Raw genomic sequence first — 22,152 nt, 5'->3', positions numbered from 1 at the left:
AAGAGGTGGAAATTAGGGGAAATTCAGATATTTCCATTCACTGGCATGAACCTTGCACTGTCTCCTGTTTGACTTAGAATCAGACCCAAGTGCCTCGTGTCGGCCTATGTGGTGGGCAGCCTCCACCATGGCTCCCAGTGCTCACTGCCTTCTGCTGTGCACGTCCTTGTGGAACCACAAGTGGTCAGGAACTGCCTTCTGAAGAGAATGCAGCCAAGGTGATGGGATGGCCTGCAACCCAGGGCTAAGAACAAAACACCTGGCCCTTCCTTCTTACTCATTGGCTTTAGTCCCCTCCCTCTTTCCCTCCTTCTGTTTCCATCTCTCTCTCTCTGCATCTTATATCTCAGGAACTGGGGGAGCAAGTGTGCATGGTTTCAGTTGTCCTATGAAGATGCTCCATAGGAGAGAACGGAAGGAATGATCGGCCAACAGACAGGCAGGAACTCAGACTTTCAGTCCAAACAAACCCCGTCAACATGCATGTGAGTGAACTTGGGAGCAAACCCTCCACGAGTCAAGCCGCAATAGAGCCGCAGCCCCTGCTTCACAGAGACCTTGAGGCAGAGGCACCCAGCTAAGCTGTGCCCCATTCCTGGCACACACACTTTGTGAGATGTTAAGGATTTGTATTTTCTAGGTGCAATATCTTAGAGCCGTGTCATCAGAGAGTGACAGGAAAAGCACAGTCTGCCAGTTCCTGCCCTCTGGCCCTGCCTGTCCCCATCTGCCCTCCTCTCTCTTCTCAGGCTCCTTCCAGCTACTCCTCCATCTTTCGGACATTGTCTGGTCAGACCCACTTCTTCGTGTGAGCCTCTGCGCCAGCGGTGCCTTCTCCCTGACACTCAAACTGTTCCCAGACACAGGCCGGCGTGCCTCTCATCTGGCACCCTGCTCACAGCAAATGTCACCCCTATGATGCCATTCAGAGCCTCCCAGGCACAGGCTCCACTGTCACAGGTCTCCAACCTGCAAGGGCATCTCATGATGTCCTCCTTCTTGGTCTCATCTGGATAAAGTGAGTCCATGAAGGAGGGCTTTCTGCTTGGCGGACGAGGAGGCAGCTTCTTCCGGTTTCCTCAGGATCATGACTGTCTCTTCTGGGCTGAATGTTTCCCCTCCCAAGTCCATTGTGAAAGGAAACTCTCATTCCCTTGCTTTCAAGGGTCTGGTTTCCCCAAGAACACAGGGAGACTCCCCTCTCCCTGGAATGCAGCACCAGCCCCTACACCCAAAGCCTGAAAATTAGCACCCAGCTTGAAACACCACAAGATCCTGAAGTCAGTTCCTGCTGAGGCCCCCCATCCATTTTTTAACCCCATGGTAACTCCTGAGCTCACCTTTCCCCTGAGACACAGCTCCCAGCCTGCCCTTGGCTTCTTACAGGAACAGTGGGATTTCCCAGAAGCACTCCCAGCCTGGGCAAGAAATGTTTTGAAATCTTCTATATGTATTTTCCAGGACATGGGATATGGGGAGAAGTCATTTTGGTTGTGTATATGCAACAGTTTTGATGCGAATAGCATCTTTTTCAGACAGAGATCAAAATGTGGGGCTACCGGGTGTAACAAGAAAATGGATACGCTGAGCCATTGTCTTCATGGTGTGAAGTCTTAGAGAGCAAAGAACATGGTTAAAAGCAGAGAATATGGAGCCAACATCTTATGTTCAAATTCCACCTCAATCACTTCCTAGATACTGGTAGAGGGCAAAGTACTTACTTCATTGGTGCCTCAGTTTCTTCATCTGTTGTTGGCAAGAAGGATAAGCGTACCTAATTTGTGAGGATATGGAGAGTGCTAAAGGAGTTAATGTTTCAAAACACTTGCAACATCCAGCACATTGCATGCCCTGTACACATACATTATAAATGAAATGTAAATGCTCTTCTGACGCTATCTGTTTGCTCCAGACAGGAGACTAGGGGCTGGAAGGATGTAGACAGCACTCCCTGAGACAGGATGAATCAATGAATGAACAACACTGTTGAAGGCATTACCAATGGCAGATCCGCCTCCCTATGGACATTCCCAAGCACAATCACACCCAAGCATTCCTCCTCTGTCCTGCATCATCTTCTGGGATTCTATCCAGGAATCACGGGGGCTTCTTGAACCCTGGGACCCACACCCACCACAGGTTCTCTTCTCTCTGGCAGCAAACCCCAGGCCTTGTCCTAATGGCTGAAGCCCACAGGCTCTGAACTCAGATCCTTTTCTTCACTTGAGGGAGAAGTGTCATTCCAAGAGCTGGGCACACAGAGTGTCAGCCTTGGAGGAAATGCCTCCTGGGCCAGTGGCTGGTGGAAGAGCGCCGTGATGGAGTAGGATTTGGGGAGAGTCCTCCAGGTGTGGTCAGAAGGGGCCCAGCCAGGGCATTTGTCAGCAAGGTCTGGTTGGTGGACCTTGGTGGCAAAAGAGTGGTGGGGGCAGCATGTTTTAGAGGTCCTGGCATGAGACAATCCACAGGATGGTCATGAAGTCAGAATCAGCCTAATGAGGTCCAACTCAATCCACTGTTATCTGTTCCCTGACTGGCTCCCTAATCCAGGAGTGATTTACAAGGGCGATATTCGTGTTCTACCATCTTTTCGTTGATTGGCAGGAGCTAGTATTCTTTACAAAACTTGTGTATTTTTACATAGGAAACGATAGGTGAGTTCTGTAACAACCCTTCTTGCAAAGTTCTCACTAACATACTGAGTGTCTAACAGAATCCACCGCTGGGAACTTCACAAAAGATCCTGACCTTTACTGTCTGGTTTTAGATCTTCCTGATTGGTAAATTTTCTTGACTCCTGGCTCCTTTCCTGAGGTTCGTCCACTTAGAACAATGTAGGACTGCAACCTCTTGCCACTTGAGAAGTAGTGGTTCAACTCTATGATGATGTTGGTCTTGCTTTCTAAGTGTGTGTGTGTGTGTATGTGTGTATGAGACTGTTTTCTGCATCTTGCCACGTGGGTCAGATTGACTCCTTTCCTTGGAAAAATTGTCCCTAACCACTTTCTCTGGGCTTTATTTTCATGTCTTGAACAGTGCTGTCCAACAGTAGAATTTCACACTCTATCTTATGAAATTTAAACTTTTTAAAAATACATTTAAAAAAGTAAAAATAAGCAAGTGAAACTAATTTTAATAGCATATTTAAACCCATTATAACCAAGATATTACCATTTGTCCAGGCAATCTATATAAAAATTAATAGTGAGATAGTTCACATTTTTTTTATTGGGATCAACAAATCCATTTACATAGTCTCCGTTTGTAAGTTGAAACTTTTTACATATGTGGTTTCTGTGTCCCCCACTCAGAACCTGGGCTGACTTGTTAGAGAGGAAATAAAGCAGAACAGGCATAAGTAACGATCACTGTCAATCCAACTCAGCATGAACACTCACCACTGACAAAAAGGCTGTCCCTGACCAGGGAGTAGAGGCCCCTCGGGGTGACATGGTGGATCAGCTGGTTCAGCACCCAGGAATGCTGCTCTCTGTCACATGGGGTCTCTGTCACACTCTCCATCATGAGCCATGGGGTCAGGGTGGTAGGTGCAGACAGCTTCCATGCTGGAGGCTGCCCCTTCCTCCGCAGGCCCGGGGAGAGAGGAATGTGGGGACTCTAGAGAGATGTCCTGAATCCTCTGATAATGGGGGCCAGAGGGAGGGAGGAGCAAATTGGCAGTCAGTGGGAAGAGTGAAAACTGGGGTGGTCACCGAAAGTGTTCATGACTCTTAGATGCTCAGAAAAGGGACTGAGGGAGATCAGTCTACAGCCCAAGACAAGGGGCCCAGGCTGCTCTTCTTGAACAAGGATCCAAGCTGGGGAGAAGGCAGGAGGAGGACGAGCAGGAGAGACAGCAGGTGGGGTGCGGCTGGCTGGGACTCATCCTGCCAGGAGCTGCTGGCACCAGGGTCCCATCAGGTGCTGCAGGACTCTCTCAGTGGAGTTCAATGTGGCTGAGCCCTTGCTCATGTCTGTCAAATACTGGATGTTGGAGATAGTGGAGTTGAGTGTGAAGGCCTTCAGGTCGTGCCCCTTGGCTGCAAGAAGAGAGGGAGAGAGATGGCCATCACTGAGAGCTGGGCTGAGACCAGATCAGAGTCCTGAACTCAGTATCATCTGTTGCCTTTGCTCCCAGTGGAACCACCACCCAATGCTGTGCTCATCCAAGTTGAAGCCAGCATATCTCTCAGCTCCTCCTCCCTCACCTGCCAGTAACACCAATTGCACTTACAGATTGCTCCTCAATGCATTCCTTCTGTTCATTCACGTCCCAGGTAGGTCTTATCTTTTCTCACTGGAACCAACACCCTAACATGCTCACTGGATGCATTGTCTAAAGGATGTTCTCTGCCTTGAACATTAGAAGCATTTTTCTGAAATGAAGATCTCACTAGAACACTCCTGCTCTAGCATCACCCATGGCTCCCTAAGCCCTTCAGGGTTAAGTTCAAACTTCTTGACCTGACACTCAAAGCCCTTGCACATCTGGCTCCTGCTGACTCTTCAGCCTCATTGATGCATTCACTCTGAGTTAGGCTTTGTGCTTCAGGCAAACCAAATTCCTGTCACTTCTCCCGTACACTATGCTGTTTTTGCCTACAGGGCCATTGCTCATGCAATATCCTCTGCCAGGAACACGCTCCACACCTTATTTCCCTATATAACTCCTACTCCTTCTTAAAGACCCCAATTGGGCAAAACTTCCTCCAGAGAGCCCTTCCCACCCAAAGGATGCCAGGTGCTTCTCCTCAAAACATCCCACCTTGTATTAGAATTTTCTGTGACTTTCACAAGACCAGGGGCTCTCTGAGGGCTGCATCAGATTGAAATATTGGTATAATCCTTGCGATCAGCATGCTTGCCCTCAAAGCAGAATTGCACACCTCGGCTTCCCAGCTGCCCAGTAAGAATTGGTCAGTTGAGGTGTGGGGCTGGAGAGCTCCTCTGAGGAAGGAAGAGGGGCCCCCTAGGCCTGTGGTAGCTTCTGGTTGCTCAAGCAATGAGGAAGTAGGCAGGAACATCCTGCCTGGCTCAGGAGCTGTGGAAAGGGCTGTCGTCTGGGAGAGACAGAGACCCCACAAAGTGGGTGAAGCCCCACAGGCTCATCTGCACTCCAACAGTGGCTGTCCCAGGACAACCATTCACAGATGAGCCATAAATGTGAGTGACAGAAGGAGGGATTGTGTGAGTAGAGGGATGTTCGAGCCTGTGAGGGAGATGAACCCAAGAGAGACAGTGTGCTTGAAGAAGAGAGAGACACAACAAAGAGATAGGTAGAGGCACAGATAGAGGGGATACCTGGAGGGACAGAGGAAGAGCGGACAAATGGAGGGTCACAGGGAAAGCAGGAAGAACAAAGACAAGGAAGAGAAGTTGAGAGATGGGAGGAAAGAGGATGGAAGGAGAGAAGAAGGACAAACAGGCTAACAGGCAGGAGGACAGTTGGACAGATTGATACCTGGACAGATGCTCGGGTGGATAGATGGAAGGAAGGAAGGAAGGAAAGAGTGGAGGGAGGGAGGGAGGAATGAAGGATAGAAGGAAGAAAGGAAGGAAGGAGTCTGAGAGGAGGGAGAACTGGGAAAATCACCTGCCCAAGTTCACAGGGTGCTTTAAAGGGAGGTTAAGGCTGAGAATACAGGACCCCTAACTCCCAGGCTTGTGTCCACCTGTCCCAATGCTACCTGTTATTACTCGTAGAGATGAGCATATGGATGTAAAAGAAACCCTGAGCCCTACCCTCACAATACACAAAACTCAATTCCTGGACACGTTGACCTAAAGGGGAAAGGTAAAATAATGAAACTTCTAGAAGACAACAAGAAAACATCCTCGGGACCACAGGGTAGAAAAAACTTCTCAAAGAAGACACACACACACACTCTCCATAAAAGAAATATCGGTAAACTGGGATTCATTAAAATTTAGGCTTTCGGTTCATCATAAGACACATTACAAGAGGGAATTTGCAAGTCACAGGATGCGAAGAGATTGTCCCAGTTCCAATATTCAACAAAGGATTCACATGCAGAATGCAGAAAATCTTCAGCATATTTATTAGATAAAATACAGTGAAAGAGATACATATTAATGCTGGTTATTTTGATGAACCACATTTATTTTACAAGGACAGTGAACAAAGCAATCTGAAAAGCAGGGGGTGAAAAATGAACAGTAGATAAACAGAATCCCAGGAGGGTTTGGAAAAAGCAATAGAAGCCCCTTACATAACAGTTCATTGGCCTTAAAAAAGGAAAGTACTACTGGATTCTGTTAGGAAGTCAGAAAGATTGAAATATCTAGTGCCTTCAGTGGAAAAATAAGACAGGAAAAAATAACTATGATAGTTATTTGATTTTCCTCCAAATGACTTTATCCCTTAGAGAGCAAGGCACTTTCCTTTTCAATCATCAACACATCAAAGTTTAATTTCCCTTCATTTAGCCTTTTTTGTGGCCATAGGTTAGAAGCAGCAAAGGGGCTCAGCAGGCTGAACCAGTCTGCAGACATACTCTGTCCTGTTCCACACTGGCTCACACACGTGCAAAGTGGGCACTTCTCACAGGGGAAAAGCCTGCAGGGCTGAGGGGCAGCCGCCCCTTGGACCCTGTTTGTTAGTACCATTGGAAATTTCTCCTGAGTCCCTACTCAAAAAGGAAGTGGGTGGGGGGTAGAATAAGAAGGCCATATATTTGAAGGAAATAGGAGAAAATATTTCATTGTGAGAGTAATAAATATTGCTTTTCAGAAGTCATGTGTATGTTGAAAGTCTATGTCTTAAGGTACCACAATGAAACAATGTACACCTCATCTTCTCCCTCTTTTATCTGAGCATAAGGTTAAAATCCATGAAATTCCTAAGCTTAAAAAAACACACAAAAATCACAAGGAAAGTTTTGGAGGTCATGGATGTGTTCAGCACTTGGTTGTGGGGATGATATGATAGGTGTGTGCATATGTCCAAACTAATCAATACACATATAGAAAACGTGTGCATTTTTTGTCTATTACTCATACCTCAACAGAGCTAAAAATTAAAATAAATTCCTAAGTTTACTTTTTGAGGGTGTATAAAAGTCAAAATTTCTAATAAAATTCAGATTGTTAATTTCTGAACATAAATAGCATTCCTGCTTTGATGGGTGACCCCACAGCTCTCAAAAAAATCAAGAGCAGTTGCTACTGTCAATCTCAGTGGAAGTTATTTTCAACACCTCACCCCCTTCTTTACACTTCATTATTTAAAAACCAAGGAAATAGTCTTCAGCTTTTAAAATGAAGGAGTAAATGAGTCAGCTTGACATTATACTTTATTCAAGATTTAATGTTAAGTAAAGGAAATAACTGAGCATGAGCAGAATCCCTTCCATAACTCATCTTTTCTCCTATGCAGATAATAAAAATGACACTCTACTTAAACATAGTTTGTATGATATATTCTCAAGTAAATATACTTAACTGCTGGACATTTGATTTCTTTTTTTTCTTTTTTTAATCAATAATTTACACAAAAAAATCAATTTAGGAGATAAAACGTATTGCTATTTAGAATTACTTCCTGATTGTAAATTACTAGAAGTGTAAACATGAAGTCAACGCTAAGGACGTTTTAAGTCCTTTAATTCATTTTGCCAAATTTCTTTTTTAGAAAATAATGTTAATATAGGACTTTAAGTTTGAGAAACCTGTTTCATGACACCCTAATCTGTTGAAGGATAATTTTGAGATTCTTATTCAATTTCTTCATATTCATCTATAAAACTTATTTGGCCTCTTTCATCTTTTTAACATTTTCATCTTTTTAACTTTTGAAGGTTTAACTTTCCAAGAGATGATTTTTTAATGACGAGCTAACTGGTGAATTTGTGCACCGACTGTTTTTTTGAGACTGAATATACAAATGGACAAAGGCCAGATCATATATGACAGTATAACTCTGACCCCCAACGTGGGGAGCAAACGTCCCAAGAAGCCACATCACAGTCCCTGCAGCATTCAGCACAGAACAGTCAGCACTTGGTCAGTAACTGCCAGTTTCCAAAACTCTCGTTCTGCTTTCAGCACAGGACCGCCAGAGAAAGCCACGTATGCTCCCTAAACCATCACATAGGATGCCTGCCTTCTACTTAGTGAGCTCCAGCTTCCCCATGTGAACAACTTCCAATCAGGCCACCCCTCCCCCACTCCCCTGACCTCTGCCACCCTCTCCCCTCCCTTTCCCTTCTCTCCTCTTCTTGTACATGCAACAATCCTCTCCTGTCGCATTACAGTCTCTGCAATATTTTTAACGTGTGATAGAGCAGCTCCTCCCTCAGAGTTCTTCCTGGTCCATATTTTCCTAGCTTAGCTTATGCGTTTATTTTTTCCATGTAGGATCATTTATCTAACTCAACATAACAGCTCGTTAAATTTTTTATTGGCATTATATTCAATTTATAAAGTAATGGGACTGACCATTTAATGAAACTTCGTAACTTAGAACATAGACTGACTTTGCATTTGCCAACTATTTTTAATTGAAATTTATAGTGTGATCGTTGTAGATTCCACACTGCTGTAAGGAATAACTCCAAAAGTTCCAGTGTACACTTTACCCGGTTCCTTACAATGATAACATTCTGCAAAACTATAGGACGATACCACAGCCAGCTTGTTGGCATTGATATAATCCACTATCTTATTCAGATTTCTCCAGTTTTACTTGTACTAATTTGCTCCTGTGTATTTAGTTCTGTACAATTTTATCAGATGTGCAAGTTTGTGTATCCATCACAGCTAAAATAATGACTAGTTTTATCACCACAAGGTATTCTTGGATTGCCTATTAAAAAATAAATGGATGTTATTTTTTAGAGCAGTTTTACGTTTACAGCAAAATTTAATGAAATATACAGTGTTCTCATATAGTCCCTGCCCCCACATATGCATAACCTTTCTGTTGTCAATACCCCTCATCAGAGTAGTATACTTTTCACAATTGATGAACATACATAGGCACACCATTATCACTCAAAGTCCATAATTTACATTAAGGTTCACTCTTGGTGTCAGAGATCACTAGGGTATAACTCTGTGGTCCATTTCTGGATTCTCTACTCTGTTCCATTGATTTATGTAGCTGTCCTACAATGAAAATGATGATGCTGTGATTACAGTATCTACAAGGCAATACTAAATATCGTTAAAGTGTTTACTGCCTCATTATTCTTCCTGTCATGATTGTTTTAGCTACTCTCAGCTATGTGCCTTTCTATATAAATTTTAGAAAAAGGTGTCTATGTCTACAAACTGTGGTGGAATTTTTATTAGAATAATATTAGACCTATAGATCAATTTGGGGATAATTGAGACCTGTACTCATTATTCTATCCAGTAACATGGTGAGGACTGCAGAATTCTCAGCACATAACAACCCCTTCCAAACCCCCACACCAGGAGGAGACTCAACCAAACTCTGGCGTGGCTTCTAGCAGCATAAGTCTGTGTAACCGGAATGACTCCAGCCCACCATTAAAATGCCTCCCTGAGAGCTCAAAGCTGACAGAAAAATTTGCTATTTATTTTAGTCAACACCCAATTATAGGCCTCTGATCCCCTTTCTTAGAGTATTTACTAAAGAGGGCTTACAACTGTCGATATGCATCTCTCACAATTCTCTAAAGGACCTAAGGGCCACTCCTTTGAAATACGATCATTAAGACAGATAGAGACTCTTTCTCTCAACTTCTGAGTGAGGATAGAATCCTAACTTTGATAACTGCAAAGTAACGAACACGGTGGGTCTAATCACAGTTACACTGACCAACCTTTGTACTTTTTTACTTCTTTGACTCTACTGAGCCCCTGAACCCTCCTCCTTCATTCCCTCATTAAAATTCTAAATTCACCTCCTTACAAATCTGAGTGCAGCTCAGCTTCTGTCAGCCGTTACTGAATAAAATCTGCTTTCACCACTTTAACTAATTTCTGCTGCATTTGTCTTTGACAATAGTAAGTCTCTCAATTTATTTGCATCTTCTTTAATTACCGTAATCGGTATTTTATAATTTTCAGCATCAGATCCTGTACACATGTTCTTGAATATATGCCTGAATATTTCATGTTCTTCGGAGTGGTTTTAAATAATACAGCATTTTCAAGTTTATCATCTGCAGGTTCATCATTAGTTGTAGAAATAAAATTGTCTTTTGTGTGTTGATCTTGTACTTGGTGAACTTTTTGTACTCATGTATTAGTTCTGATTTTTTTTTTTTTTGGTAGATTCCCAGAGTTTTTTTTACACAGACAACAATGAAACTAGGAATGGTTATATTTTTTCCTTTCTAAACTCTATGGTTTTTATTTCCTTTACTTCTGTTATTGCCAGAAGCTTCAGTATTTTGTTGAATAAGAATAGTGAAAGTGGTCTTCCTTTCCTTGTTCCTTATTATGGGGAGAATCATTTAGTCTTTCCCTGTTAAGCATGAAGTCAACTGTGCATTTTCTGTAGATGACCTTCAACAAGTGAAAGTAGTATCCATCTATTTCAAACTTGCTAGAAAATTTTATGACAAACAAGAGTTGGATTTTATCAAATGTTTTCTCTACATCTCTTGCTTATTAACAAGTCTTGCCCTTAAACAAATAAACAGCCAGTTATTTCTCTGGCAAAAATTGGTTTATCTGGGATTAGCAAAGAATAGCCATTTGGAGTGTGCAACCATGGCAAGCCATGCAGGAGCACCCAGCAAGGAAGAGAGGAGAAGCTCTTTTATCTCAGAGTGGGGAAAACTGTGGGGGCTATTGGACACAGTCTTGAGGGCAGTGGCTTTTCATCGGCAGAGTTGTGACAGTCTCTCCTTGGCTTAGTTTCTGACTGGTCAGGAAGAGAAAGTCTTTATTCTTCCTGTTGCACTGCGCTTTTGACATAGGGCATGAGAACTCCGTCTATTAGCCTTCCAACACTATTTCAACTACGTTTCCGTTTATTAACTTTCACATGTCCCCATTTTGATTGCGATCTTTCTCTGAAAGCACTGTTGATCTGCAGTCAGATTTTTCCACTTTCAGTAGCCCCTCATCCCTCGATGCCAGGAAGGACCTTCTCTGGGAGTCATGTCCCAGGTTGGAGGAAAAACACACAGATTGGAAACCTATTGTGGCCACATTTGAGGAACACGGAGTGAGAGGAGGGAGAACTCTCTGGCACTTTTTACCTGAAGTTTGCTTGTTATCAAGATCATAGGCATTGGAGATGATCTGAAGTGTCATGTCATCCTCAAAGGTTTGGCAGACAAACTTTCAAGAGACCTGGTCCAGACACCTTGGAAACCTTCGCATCAGATACTGTCTGCTTCCATTTGGAGAAATCTTTATTTTTAAGTCACCAAATGATGTGCAGTTCCCCCCAAGGTTTGTGCTTTCTTCAGTTGTGTCGCATGAATCCAAGTCTTCAGTTTTGTGGCAAAAAGCTTGGCTAGCAGCGCCTGATCGAGGAAAATACTATCATCTTGGTTGAGTTTTGTTAGTTTGAAATTTTTGGTAAATTGTTCCTTGTTTTCAAGTTGTTAAATTTATGAGAATGGAGCTGTTTATATTATTTTCAATGGCTGAAGAACCTGCAGTGATCTATCCCTCTAGTGTGTCTCAGGCCTTCGAGGGTGAAGAGGCTTCCCCAAAACTTCTTGAGGCAGAACCCTGTTTGCTGTTGGCCCCTAACATCTTGAGTGCATCTGGGTTGGGGAGGAGACAGAGACTTCCAAGAACAAGTTGGTTCTTCTTGAAGGAATGCTGAAGATCTCCAAAGTATGGTACTTTGACATACAAATTATTTTGAGCCAAAAGCAATCGAGAGCCAGCAGATGCAGGAAAAACTCTTGATCTCCACCTTGACTACTTTAAATGAAGGATAGACTTCCTCTTTGGAAAGGAAATTTATGTTTATAAAGGAAATTTCCATTAGTAAAAGCATCTGCACCAGAAAGAGAATGACTCTTAGAGAATTTTTTTTTGAGGAAGATTAGCCCTGAGCTAACATTCCCCACCAACCCTCCTCTTTTTGCTTAAAAAGATTGGCCCTGAGCTAACATCCATGCTCATCCTCCTCTACTTTATACGTGGGATGCCTGCCACAGCATGGCTCGATAAGTGTTGTGTAGGTCCGCATCTGGGATCTGAACTGGTGAACCCCAGGCCATCAAAGCAGAATGTGTGAATTTAACCCGTGTGCCACCAGGCCAGCCCCTAGACAATTTTTTTTTGAGGAAGATTAGCCCTGAGTTAACTGCTGCCAATCCTCCTCTTTTTGCTGAGGAAGACTGGCCCTGAGCTAGCATCCACGCCCATCTTCCTCTGCTTTACATGTGGGACACCTGCCACAGCATGGCGTGCCGAGTAGTGCCATGTCTGCACCTGGGATCAGAACTGGGGAACCCCATGCCACCGAAGCGGAACGTGCACACTTAACCATGAACCACCAGGCCAACCCCTAGAGAATTTTTTTAACTGAGAGATTTATCTGCACAACAAGGCAAGCTTTATTTATTATACATTTTCTCCCCTCATCTTCCCATAATTTTTCTTCAGCCACTTCCTGCTGCTGTTCACCCAGATGGCTTCCTGCTTCCAAGCTCCCCCATGTGCACCCAGTGTGGACTGGACTTGCAACTGGCAGCTGGTGTGGAGCTGCCTGCTCAAGGGCTGCAGAGCACCATCCTAAGTCTCATCCCCAGCATGACCTACCTGGCCAGCAATACTCAGGATCTGCCACCACTGCACAGGATTGGGGCATCTGCACTGATGGTTCAGATTGTGGGCAGTACCCAGCCCAATTCCCACTCACTTTTGTTGACCACACGCCTGTGCTGTTTGCAGATGGTACGGATTTAAAAGAGAAGTCATATCCTGTCGTTAAAGTGGAACTGTTGGGCTGCCTTGAGGAATTTTTCAACACCTGTAAAACTAAAGAGAAGCTAGGAGAATTATCAGAAGAGTTCTACAAAAATGAACTACTATTGATTGAAATGTTGAATATACATGTCCCTGCAGTTGCTAAATTGAGATGTCTTTTAGACAGTTCTCCTAGGGAAGATTTACTAGACATTCTGACATCACTTATCCAAACAAGCAACAAAAATGCTCCAAATTCTAGATACTGTGACTCTGGAGGAACTGTCCAAGATGATGATACCACTGCTGGTGAAACAAAAGCAAGAACTGAAATTGCTTTAAAAAAACAGAAAACTTGGGGCCGGCCTGGTGGCACAGTGGTTAGGTTTGCATGTTCTTCTTCAGTGGCCCAAGGTTCGCCAGTTCAGATCCTGGGTGCAGACCTACGCACCACTCATCAAGCCACGCTGTGGCAGGAGTCCCACATATAAAGTAGAGGAAGATGGGCATGGATGTTAGCACAAGGCCAGTCATCCTCAGTGAAAAGAGGAGGATTGGTGGCAGATGTTAATGAGGGCTATTCTTCCTAAAAATATAATAATAATAATAATAATAATAATAATAATAATAATAAAACAGAAAAAGCGAGAAGGATGATAATAAATGCATTATATGACTATGCCTCAATATGATTTCACACATCCTAGGTACTTTATTTTTTTAATTATTTTTTGAGGTAGATTAGTCCTGAGCTAACATCTGCTGCCAATCGTCCTCTTTTTGCTGAGGAAGACTGGCCCTGAGCTAACCTTCGTGCCCATCTTCCTCCACTTTATATGTGGGATGCCTACCACAACACGGCTTGCCAAGCGATGCCCGGGATCCGAACCTGCAAACCCTGTGCTGCTGAAGCGGAATGTGGACACTTAACTGCTACACCACTGGGCTGGCCCACATCCTAGGTACTTTAAAAGACGAACATGAGGAAGAAGATAATCATGATATTGTCATGCTAGAAAAAAAAGTGAGCATCCACTATGTCAGAAGAAGCCCATTAGGTCTGTGTCAAAAAGAGAAAAAGACTAAAAAGATGCTGCAAGCAATGCCAGAATATGTTCAGATTAGAAATTATTTAGAATTTATGGTGGAACTTTCTGGAACAAAAGTACAACTGACCATCCAGACATTCAAGAAGCCTAAATTCTTCTGAATAATAAGCATTTTGCCTTGAAAAATTGAAGGACAGAATTTTGGAATATTAGGCTGTCAAACAGCTGAAAACCAATCTGAAGGGCCCATTCTTTGCTTTGCTGACCCTCCTAGAGTTGGCAAAACAATGTGGGAAAGTCTGTGGCCAATACTCTAGATCGAGATTTCCACAAGATTGTATTTGGATGAGAACGTGAATAGTCTGACATTTGAGGACACAGGCACACCTATGTTGGCAGTATACCTGGTCATGTAATCAATGACTTGAAGACCATTGAGGTTAACAATCTGGTGTTTCTATTAGATGAGGTTGACGAATTAGAAAAAATTGTGTCCAGGTGATCCTGCAGCAGCTCTGCTTGAGGTGTTGGATCATGAACAAAACCATAGCTTCACAAATCATTCTCTAAATGTGGGCTTTAACCTCTCCCAAGTTATTTTAATAACTATCGCCAATACGACTGCTACTACTCCACCTGTCCTCTTGGACAGAATGAGGACATTCAGGTGCCAGGGTATACACAAGAGAAGATAGATTGCCAGCAAGCACTTGATCCCAAAGCAACTGGAACAACATGGGCTGAGTCCTCAGCAGATTCAGATCTCTCAGGTTACTCCTCTTCACATTTTCACCAGGTGTACCAGAGAGGCAGGGGGTCATTCTCTGGATAGCTGGTTTGGGGCCATTTGCCCAGCTGTTGCTGTGAAGTTGGGAAAAGAACAACATAAGGAAGTCAAGTTGGACCATTTTGATGTGAATGAGAAAGAAATTTACAGAGAAAACATCTTAGAACACACAAAATCTGAATCTATCAATGACAGCAGTTACTTGGCCCTACCACCTGAAACGCCAATTTTGATTGATTTCTATGCTCCAAAAGACATCTTTGGGCTCCAGATATATAAAATGGGCATTTGAGTCAACCAGGACTGGCAATAAGTTTGGCTTGGACTCCCTTAGATGGAGAAATCATATTTGTGGAGGCAAGTTGAATGGATGGTGAAGGTCATTTAACTCTAACTGCTCAGCTAGGGGATATCATGAGAAGAGTCTGCCCATCTTGCTATTAGCAGGCTCTGCAGCAATGCCAAGAAATACCATCTGCCCTGTGCTTCTGGAAGTTTTGATCTTAACAACACAGACATCCATGTGCACTTTCCAGCTGGAGCTGTCACAAAAGATAGACCCCATGCTGGAGTTGTCACAGTGACTTGTCTTGCCTCACCTTTTAGTGGGCTGCTTTTACATTCAAATGTAGTTATGACTGGAGAAATTTCAGAGGGGTCTTGATCTTCCAGTGAATTAAAGAAAAAGTGCTGGCAGCACACAGAGCAGGATAGAAGTGAATCATCATTTCTCAGAGGAATGAAAAAGACCTTGAAGAAATCCCAGGTGACGTACGATAGCATTGAAGTTTTGTCACAGCAAACTGCCTGGATGAAGCTTTTGATGCTGTCTTTACTGTCAAGACCTACCTGCTCTCTTAAATAGTGTTTTGTAGGCCCAAATCTCAACTTTACAGAATTTTCAGTTATGACGTGCCAACAGCACTGACAAAATTGATTTTATTCACAGCAGTAGGGGTAAGTAAACTGTCTCTAATTTGTGAACACAATCACATGAATGATTATGAACCTCACTCAAGTGGTGGTTAGTGTTTATTAGAGAAACATTAATTTAATAAATTGGTAAAAATTGAAAAAAATCTGAATCATCTGGCTACCTTTTTGAGTCTTATATTTTATGAAATTCAAGCCATAGTTAAATTACTGCGTAATCAATTTATTTTCTTTTGTTAATTTGTCTCACACAAACTTAACCTTCAGAGCAGCCACAGAACCGAAAAACCTAGGAGGAAGTCATTTTGTCCCCTCCAGTGGGCAAAGTCCCTCTTGCTGCTGCCCAGCAGGGTTGGTACCTCCAGGGGAAGGAGGAAAGTCTCATGGGTGACAGGGAAGGAGAATCTTCTCTTTGTTTCCTTTGTTAGTGACACTTTCCAAAGACCCCCTTGGGAGCGTTGCTGTGCTAATTTGGAACAGTTCCTAAGACTCATTACATCTGGAGGAGGACAAGCCTACCTGGGCTGAGTTCTTTTGTCAGATCAGGATCTGAGATTACTGAATCTGGGTCTCCTTCTAAAGTTGGGGTGTAAGACACCCTGTCACTGTGTTGTTCCTCCAGTCCTGAAGTCCCAAGTCAGTTTGCCTTCTTCTTACCACCTTTCAGAGATCTCACTAAATTTCCTCTTTTATGGTTATCCAGGTTTTATGGTTGAACTTAGCAGAGAGGACCATCTTGTCTCTGTGCTTGGTATGCATTTATAGGTTATTTTGTACTTTTGTGCATAGAGGTCCAGGTCATTTCTTGGTAATCTTTTTTAGTTTATCTTTCCTTATTTCTATTGTAAATAAGGTCTACTCATCTATTATATGCTGTGGCTACTGTTTGTTACATGAATGCTGCTGACTTTTGCACGTTAGTTTGACATTCTGCTACCTCATTGGATGTTGGAACTGTTGGCCTTAGTTTCAACATTGATTCTCTATGGTTTGCCATGTTTAATATCACATCATTTTTAAATGGAGAACATATAGGACAGTTCGCCAGCCAAGGGGAAGCAGGCCTGTCATAAGGAGTCCCATACAGTTCACACCTCCCTCTGTTTCCTCCACTTGTCCTCTGTGGTGTTTTCACACCCTTCAAGAGAAGGCTGAGCAGTTGCTGTGTACAATTCATTCTTTCATGGAAGAGGGGCACAGTCAATGACTTCTTGAGCCAGGAGGGCCATGTTTGTATGGAAAAGGGAGAGCCCTCCACTAAGTCCCTGGGGGATGGGAGGGAAGGGGTCTGGCAAGGGGTGACCCAGAAGATTGTGCAGGTGGATATGGTTGCCCACTGAATACTCTGCTTATAGCGAGCTTGAGCCAGACTGGAACAGCTGGCTTGCAAAGATCCAACAACAGGAAAATCCCCCCACCTATGTATCACCTTTCTTTCCCACTTCCCATTATGCCTTAGTTGATTTCGTAGCCAGATTATAAGGAACACCGAGTTTCAGTCTGCAGAATGGACTTTGAAGCAGTGTCTCCTGCTTGTTATCATACTATCTTTGTCCTGTGATGTGAGAGAGGCCAGGACAACCAGATGTTAAGCTGCTATGTGAGGTCAGAGAGCCTGTGTGGGGGGTTAGGGTCTGCCTTCTCCGCTGTCTCTGTTTGGGTGTGTTTCTGAGACTAGTTTTTAAGTTGATTATGGGAGAGAAGCTTATATAAGATGCTTACCTCCCTGCATTCACCCTCCCCTCAAAACTTGAGGGAACCTTTGGTTCTTCAGAGAAGCTTTGAGGAAGAGTGAAACAAGACCATAGACAAGATTTGGATTTTGAGCTGTGCTGGAGTATACCCTGAATAGTTTCCAGGTTTGTGGTGAGTTCTCCTTCCTTAGCATGGGAAAGAACTTGTTGAGTGTCCCGGCATATTTGGGGCCGTTATCACCAGCTTCCCCTGGTGAGCGATCAGAGAGACCTTCTCCTTATGACCCAGACATTCCCAGCTCTGAACTGTTTCTACAGTAGGCCCCAAAGCAGCAAATTGTTGACATTGCAGAATTTCTGCATTCCACAGTTTCCCTGTCTGCACTTCTACCTTGTACTGGGGGCTGTGATCTTTTCCATCCTCTCAAAGGATACCTTCCTTGGTGTAAGTCCACTCAGCTGGTATAACAAGAATTCGCATACTGGGTGGCTTAAAAAACAAAAATTTACTTCTCACGGTTTTGGGTGCTAAAACTACAAGATCAGGTCTTGCAGATCTGATGTCTGGTGAGGGTTCATCGATGACCATAGTCTTGTTGTGTCCTCACATGGTGGAAGGGGTAAGGGAGCTTCCTGGGGTCTCGTTTACAACAACATTAATCCCTCTTAAGAGTTGCCTCCTTATGACATAATCATCTACAAAAGTGCCTAGTGTCTCCCAATAGCGTTATATTGGTAGCTAGGATTTCAGCATATTCATTTCAGGGGATACAGATATCCAGTCCATAGCACTTAGTTCAACAAAAGGGCTCAGATTTGGGCAGAATCTCCACACGTGAATGGAGTACATTAGCAGGTATTCACACATGCATGCATGATCTCCCCTCTTTCTGCCACAAAAATAATTTCATCTGTGGCATTTTCCTTTAATAGTCTTCATTTTTTCCCAGGATGGAAGAATTGTCATTCTAAACCTAAAGAAGGAACTTCCACCCCAGAGTGAACCTCATAAGGCAGTATGCCAGAGTGTGACCAGTGAGAAGAGGGGCATGAATGAGCCCAAACTGCCAAGTTGAATTAAAATCCCTACAGAGAAGACTGGTTCAGAAGTCGGGGCTTAGTAACACAATTGGACTCCATTTCCCGTCTCACCCCCTCCCCACCACCATCTCTTTTTCAGGTCATGGTGTCTGTCCCAGGTAGGCCGAGTGATGTTTATGATGGGTTTCATGGTGCAGGCAGAGAGCTGAAGATGAGGAGGTTTTCCCTCAATATTTAAGTGCATATTAACATAATTATTGCAATCAGCAGCAATAACAACTAAGACGACATATTCAAAGTCAAAACACAAAAGACATATCGGAAGAAAATATAGACAACATATGTGATGGAAAAATGGTTGGTATAAAGAACAAGCCTTTTAAAACTCCAAAAAAATCAATAGGAAAAAATGAATAAATAAATAGGAAGAGAGAAATGGATGCGAACATGCATGCCCATCCCCCTCTACTTTCCAGGTGGGACGCCTGCCACAGCGTGTCTCGCCAAGCGGTGCCGGGTCCTGCGCCCGGGATCCGGACCGGCGAACCCGGGGCCGGCGGAGCGGAACGTGCGAACTTCACCGCCGCGCCACCGGGCCGGCCCCCGGAGTTGTTTTAAAAATCCAGTAAGGGGCTGGCCCCGTGGCCGAGTGGTTAAGTTCGCGCGCTCCGCTGCAGGTGGCCCAGTGTTTCGTCGGTTCGGATCCCGGGCGCGGACACGGCACTGCTCATCAAACCACGCTGAGGCGGCGTCCCACATACCACCGCTAGAAGGACCCACAACGAAGAACACACAACTATGTACCGGGGGGGCTTTGGGGAGAAAAAGGAAAGACAAAAAATAAAATCTTCAAAACTCCAATAAAACTTTGAGTGAAGACGACGAGGAGGATGCGAAACGTATCTCACGCCTCCGAGCCGAGCCGTCCGTTTAGGAAGGGGGACGAGGACCCTTTGTAAGCGATGTCCCTTTTTAAGCACCATTCTAAACCACAGAACAGAACTCCCTCTCCTCGACCCGGAGCGACCCGGAGCGAGGAGGTTCCTGGGTGTGTCAGAGAGGGCCACGTCCTCTGCAGCACGAACGAACCGCCAGGGTTCGGCCACGGGAAAGAATTTCTTCCTCTCCAGGCGGACTAAAAGTCGCCGACGGCAGCGGGCGTAGGTGCTATCCTTCCCGTCCAGGAAAGGCAGGGAGAACTTCAGCCGTGAAGAGAAGGAGGTCTTCCTCACTCCCCGTTTCGGGAGGGCCCCTTTGGCAGGGGAGTTTTGTCTCCTGATTTCAAGTCAGGAAGAAAAGGGAGAGAGAGAGAGAGTGTCCTTCTCGTGCCAGGTCGGTCTGAGGGGGACCTCCTCTGGTTTCCTCCCTTCCCAGGGAAGGCCGTTCGCTCCTTCTTCTAGAAAAAGCTCCCAAAGCACCACCGCCCAGGATGGTTGACCTACGCCCATCGTCCCTCCTTTCCCAATCATTTCTACCGCGACAGAGGGACAGAGGCCCCGGCCCCATCCCCATCCCCACCCCCACCCCCATCGCCTGCCTCCTTGATGGCCAAAGGAGCTGCCTCTGAGAATGGAACGGGGCTTGGAAACCTTCTAGAGGGGTGACTCTCACCTGCCTGCCTGCTGGGAAAAGCACCCACGCTGTCCATCGGACTGCCCTTTTGGGCAAACGTAGGCGTGCCACATAGCGATCGACAGCTATGGCGGGGGGGCGGGGGCGGGGTGGCGTGGTGGTGCCCAGGATCCACGACACGTGACGGCTGCGGAGCACGACAGCCCTAAGACCTTGAGGGAGACGGGGTGGCGCGTGAATCCTTTCGGAACGAGAACGACAGGAAACGCTGACGGGGACGTGTTCTCGTCTCGAGAACACACCAACGCCTCGCACGGTGTCTGACCCGGGGTGCCTCTGACTTTTGTCATCAGAGACGATCCTGTCGACCGCCCCTCACGCTTTGGGGAAAAGGGGAGAGGGACTCGGTAGCACGGGAGAAGCCATCCATCCGCCCTTCCTTTCCGTCTTCACGGCTCCTTCTCGTGGAAAACGAGGAAGCCGTCCGGAGGAACGGAACACTGACCCGGGCCAAAGCGTGGCCCAGCCTGAGCCTCCAAAACCTTCTGCTAAGTGAGAGGTGCCAGACATCCAAGGCGACCTACGTTGCGATTCCACACAGAGGAGAGAGCTAGAACGGTCCAACCCTAGAGGGCGACAGCAGATGGCGGCGGCGGCGGCGGCGGCGGCGGCGGCGGTGGTGGTGGTGGTGGTCGTGGTGAGGCAGATCCGGGAGTGGGGCCGTTTTTTCTTTCGGAGGGAGGGGATGGAAACGGAAACCTTCTGGAAATAGATAGCCGTGACGGATGCGCCACCTTGGGGAGAGAGACCCCCGAAGGCCACTGGCTTGTGCCCCGTGGAAAGGATGGATTCGGTGGGATGGGAATTCTACCTCCGTGTAGAGCGTGTGGTAAACCACGAGGTGGGTGGGTGGGTGGATGGCCTCCCTGCCTCGCCTCCACCTAGACGTCCACACACAGAGACCGACGAGGGAGGGAGGGAGGGAGGGAGGGAGGGAGAGAGACAAGATGGACAGAGGCCGAGGCCGAGGCCGAGGCCGAGGCAGTGAGCGAGTAAGTGATCGACCCTGGCCATAGGGATTCCTCAGAGGGCGTCTCTTGGCTCCCCAAACGAAGAATGTGTGTGGAGATCGAGAAAGATCACCGACCTAGGAGAACCAGCAAGACTTCCTCACCCTCCAGAGAGCCGCTGGGCCCCTGCCGTCCCTGCCACCGCCACCCCTACCCCTCGCCTTTGGCAGCGACGCCAACGAAAGGCAGGCAGACGAGTGGGAGAGTCGTGTGGTGGTGTCCCCCAAGGAAGGTGGGTCCATGCCGACGAGCGGTCGTCGGCGTGTGGAAAAGCCAGAGGCGGGCTGACTAGAAGGAGGGCGTCCTGGGGGAAGGGGCCAGGGTGTGAGGGAGAGAGGCCTGTTTCTCTTCCCCTGTTGGTCCCAAGTCAGGGGCCCAAAGGAGGAAAGCTGTCCGTTCCTTTCCGACTCGGACGGTTCGGGCGGGACCGACCGATCCCCGTGGCGGCGCGGTCGGGGCTTTCTGGACCAGAACCCCTCTCTCCGTCGCCTTTCGACCACACACACGCTTTAGAGGCCAAGAGAAAATGGATCGGGTCTCTCTGTCTCTCTCCCTAGAAAACAAGGGCCGGGGGCCGAGCCCGTGGACGAGCGGTCAAGTACGCGCCCCCACCCCGACCCCCGGCTTCGACGGCCCAGGTTTTCACCGGTTCGGATCCTGGGCGCAGCCCCAGACCCAGCATCGCCCTTCAAGCCCACATAGCAGAAACCCGAAAGACCTACCACTGGAACCTACAACTATGGATGGACGGGACGGGACGGGACGGGGCCGGGCGGGGCGGGGCGGGGCGGGGGTGGGGGGGGGGCGGCTTTGGGGAGAAGGAAGAAAGAAAAAATAAAAGAAACACAAGGACGGTCATCGCGATAGTTCTTTCCACTTCCATCCATATGTTAACAGGACCCAAGTTTCCCGACCTCCATTTGGATGCATGTTAACTAAATGGAGAAGCTATTCAAAGGACTCCTCTAAAGAAGTCCACGTTCTTCTTTCTAAATGATAATGAAAATCATTGTCACCACCGCTCTTCCGACCCTCCATGTCCAGACGGCCTCCCGCCCCTCCCCCATCCCCAACTCCCGCCCCGCCCCGCCCCGCGCCGACCCCCGCCCCCGGCATTCGCCCCGCCCACCTTTCCC

The 22,152-nt window shown here is 46.1% G+C and overlaps 2 pseudogenes; both read left to right on the top strand.

Moving 5' to 3' along the window:
• The first annotated feature begins 479 nt into the window (after positions 1-479).
• LOC138921638 (lon protease homolog 2, peroxisomal pseudogene) lies at positions 480-13,212 on the top strand (annotated as a pseudogene).
• A 574-nt stretch (positions 13,213-13,786) lies between these two features.
• LOC138921637 (lon protease homolog 2, peroxisomal pseudogene) lies at positions 13,787-15,657 on the top strand (annotated as a pseudogene).
• The last annotated feature ends 6,495 nt before the right edge of the window (positions 15,658-22,152 follow it).

Source organism: Equus caballus, chromosome 31 (genome assembly GCF_041296265.1).
Source record: "Equus caballus isolate H_3958 breed thoroughbred chromosome 31, TB-T2T, whole genome shotgun sequence".
NCBI lineage: Eukaryota > Metazoa > Chordata > Mammalia > Perissodactyla > Equidae > Equus > Equus caballus.
This window is presented reverse-complemented; position numbering and strand designations above follow the sequence as displayed.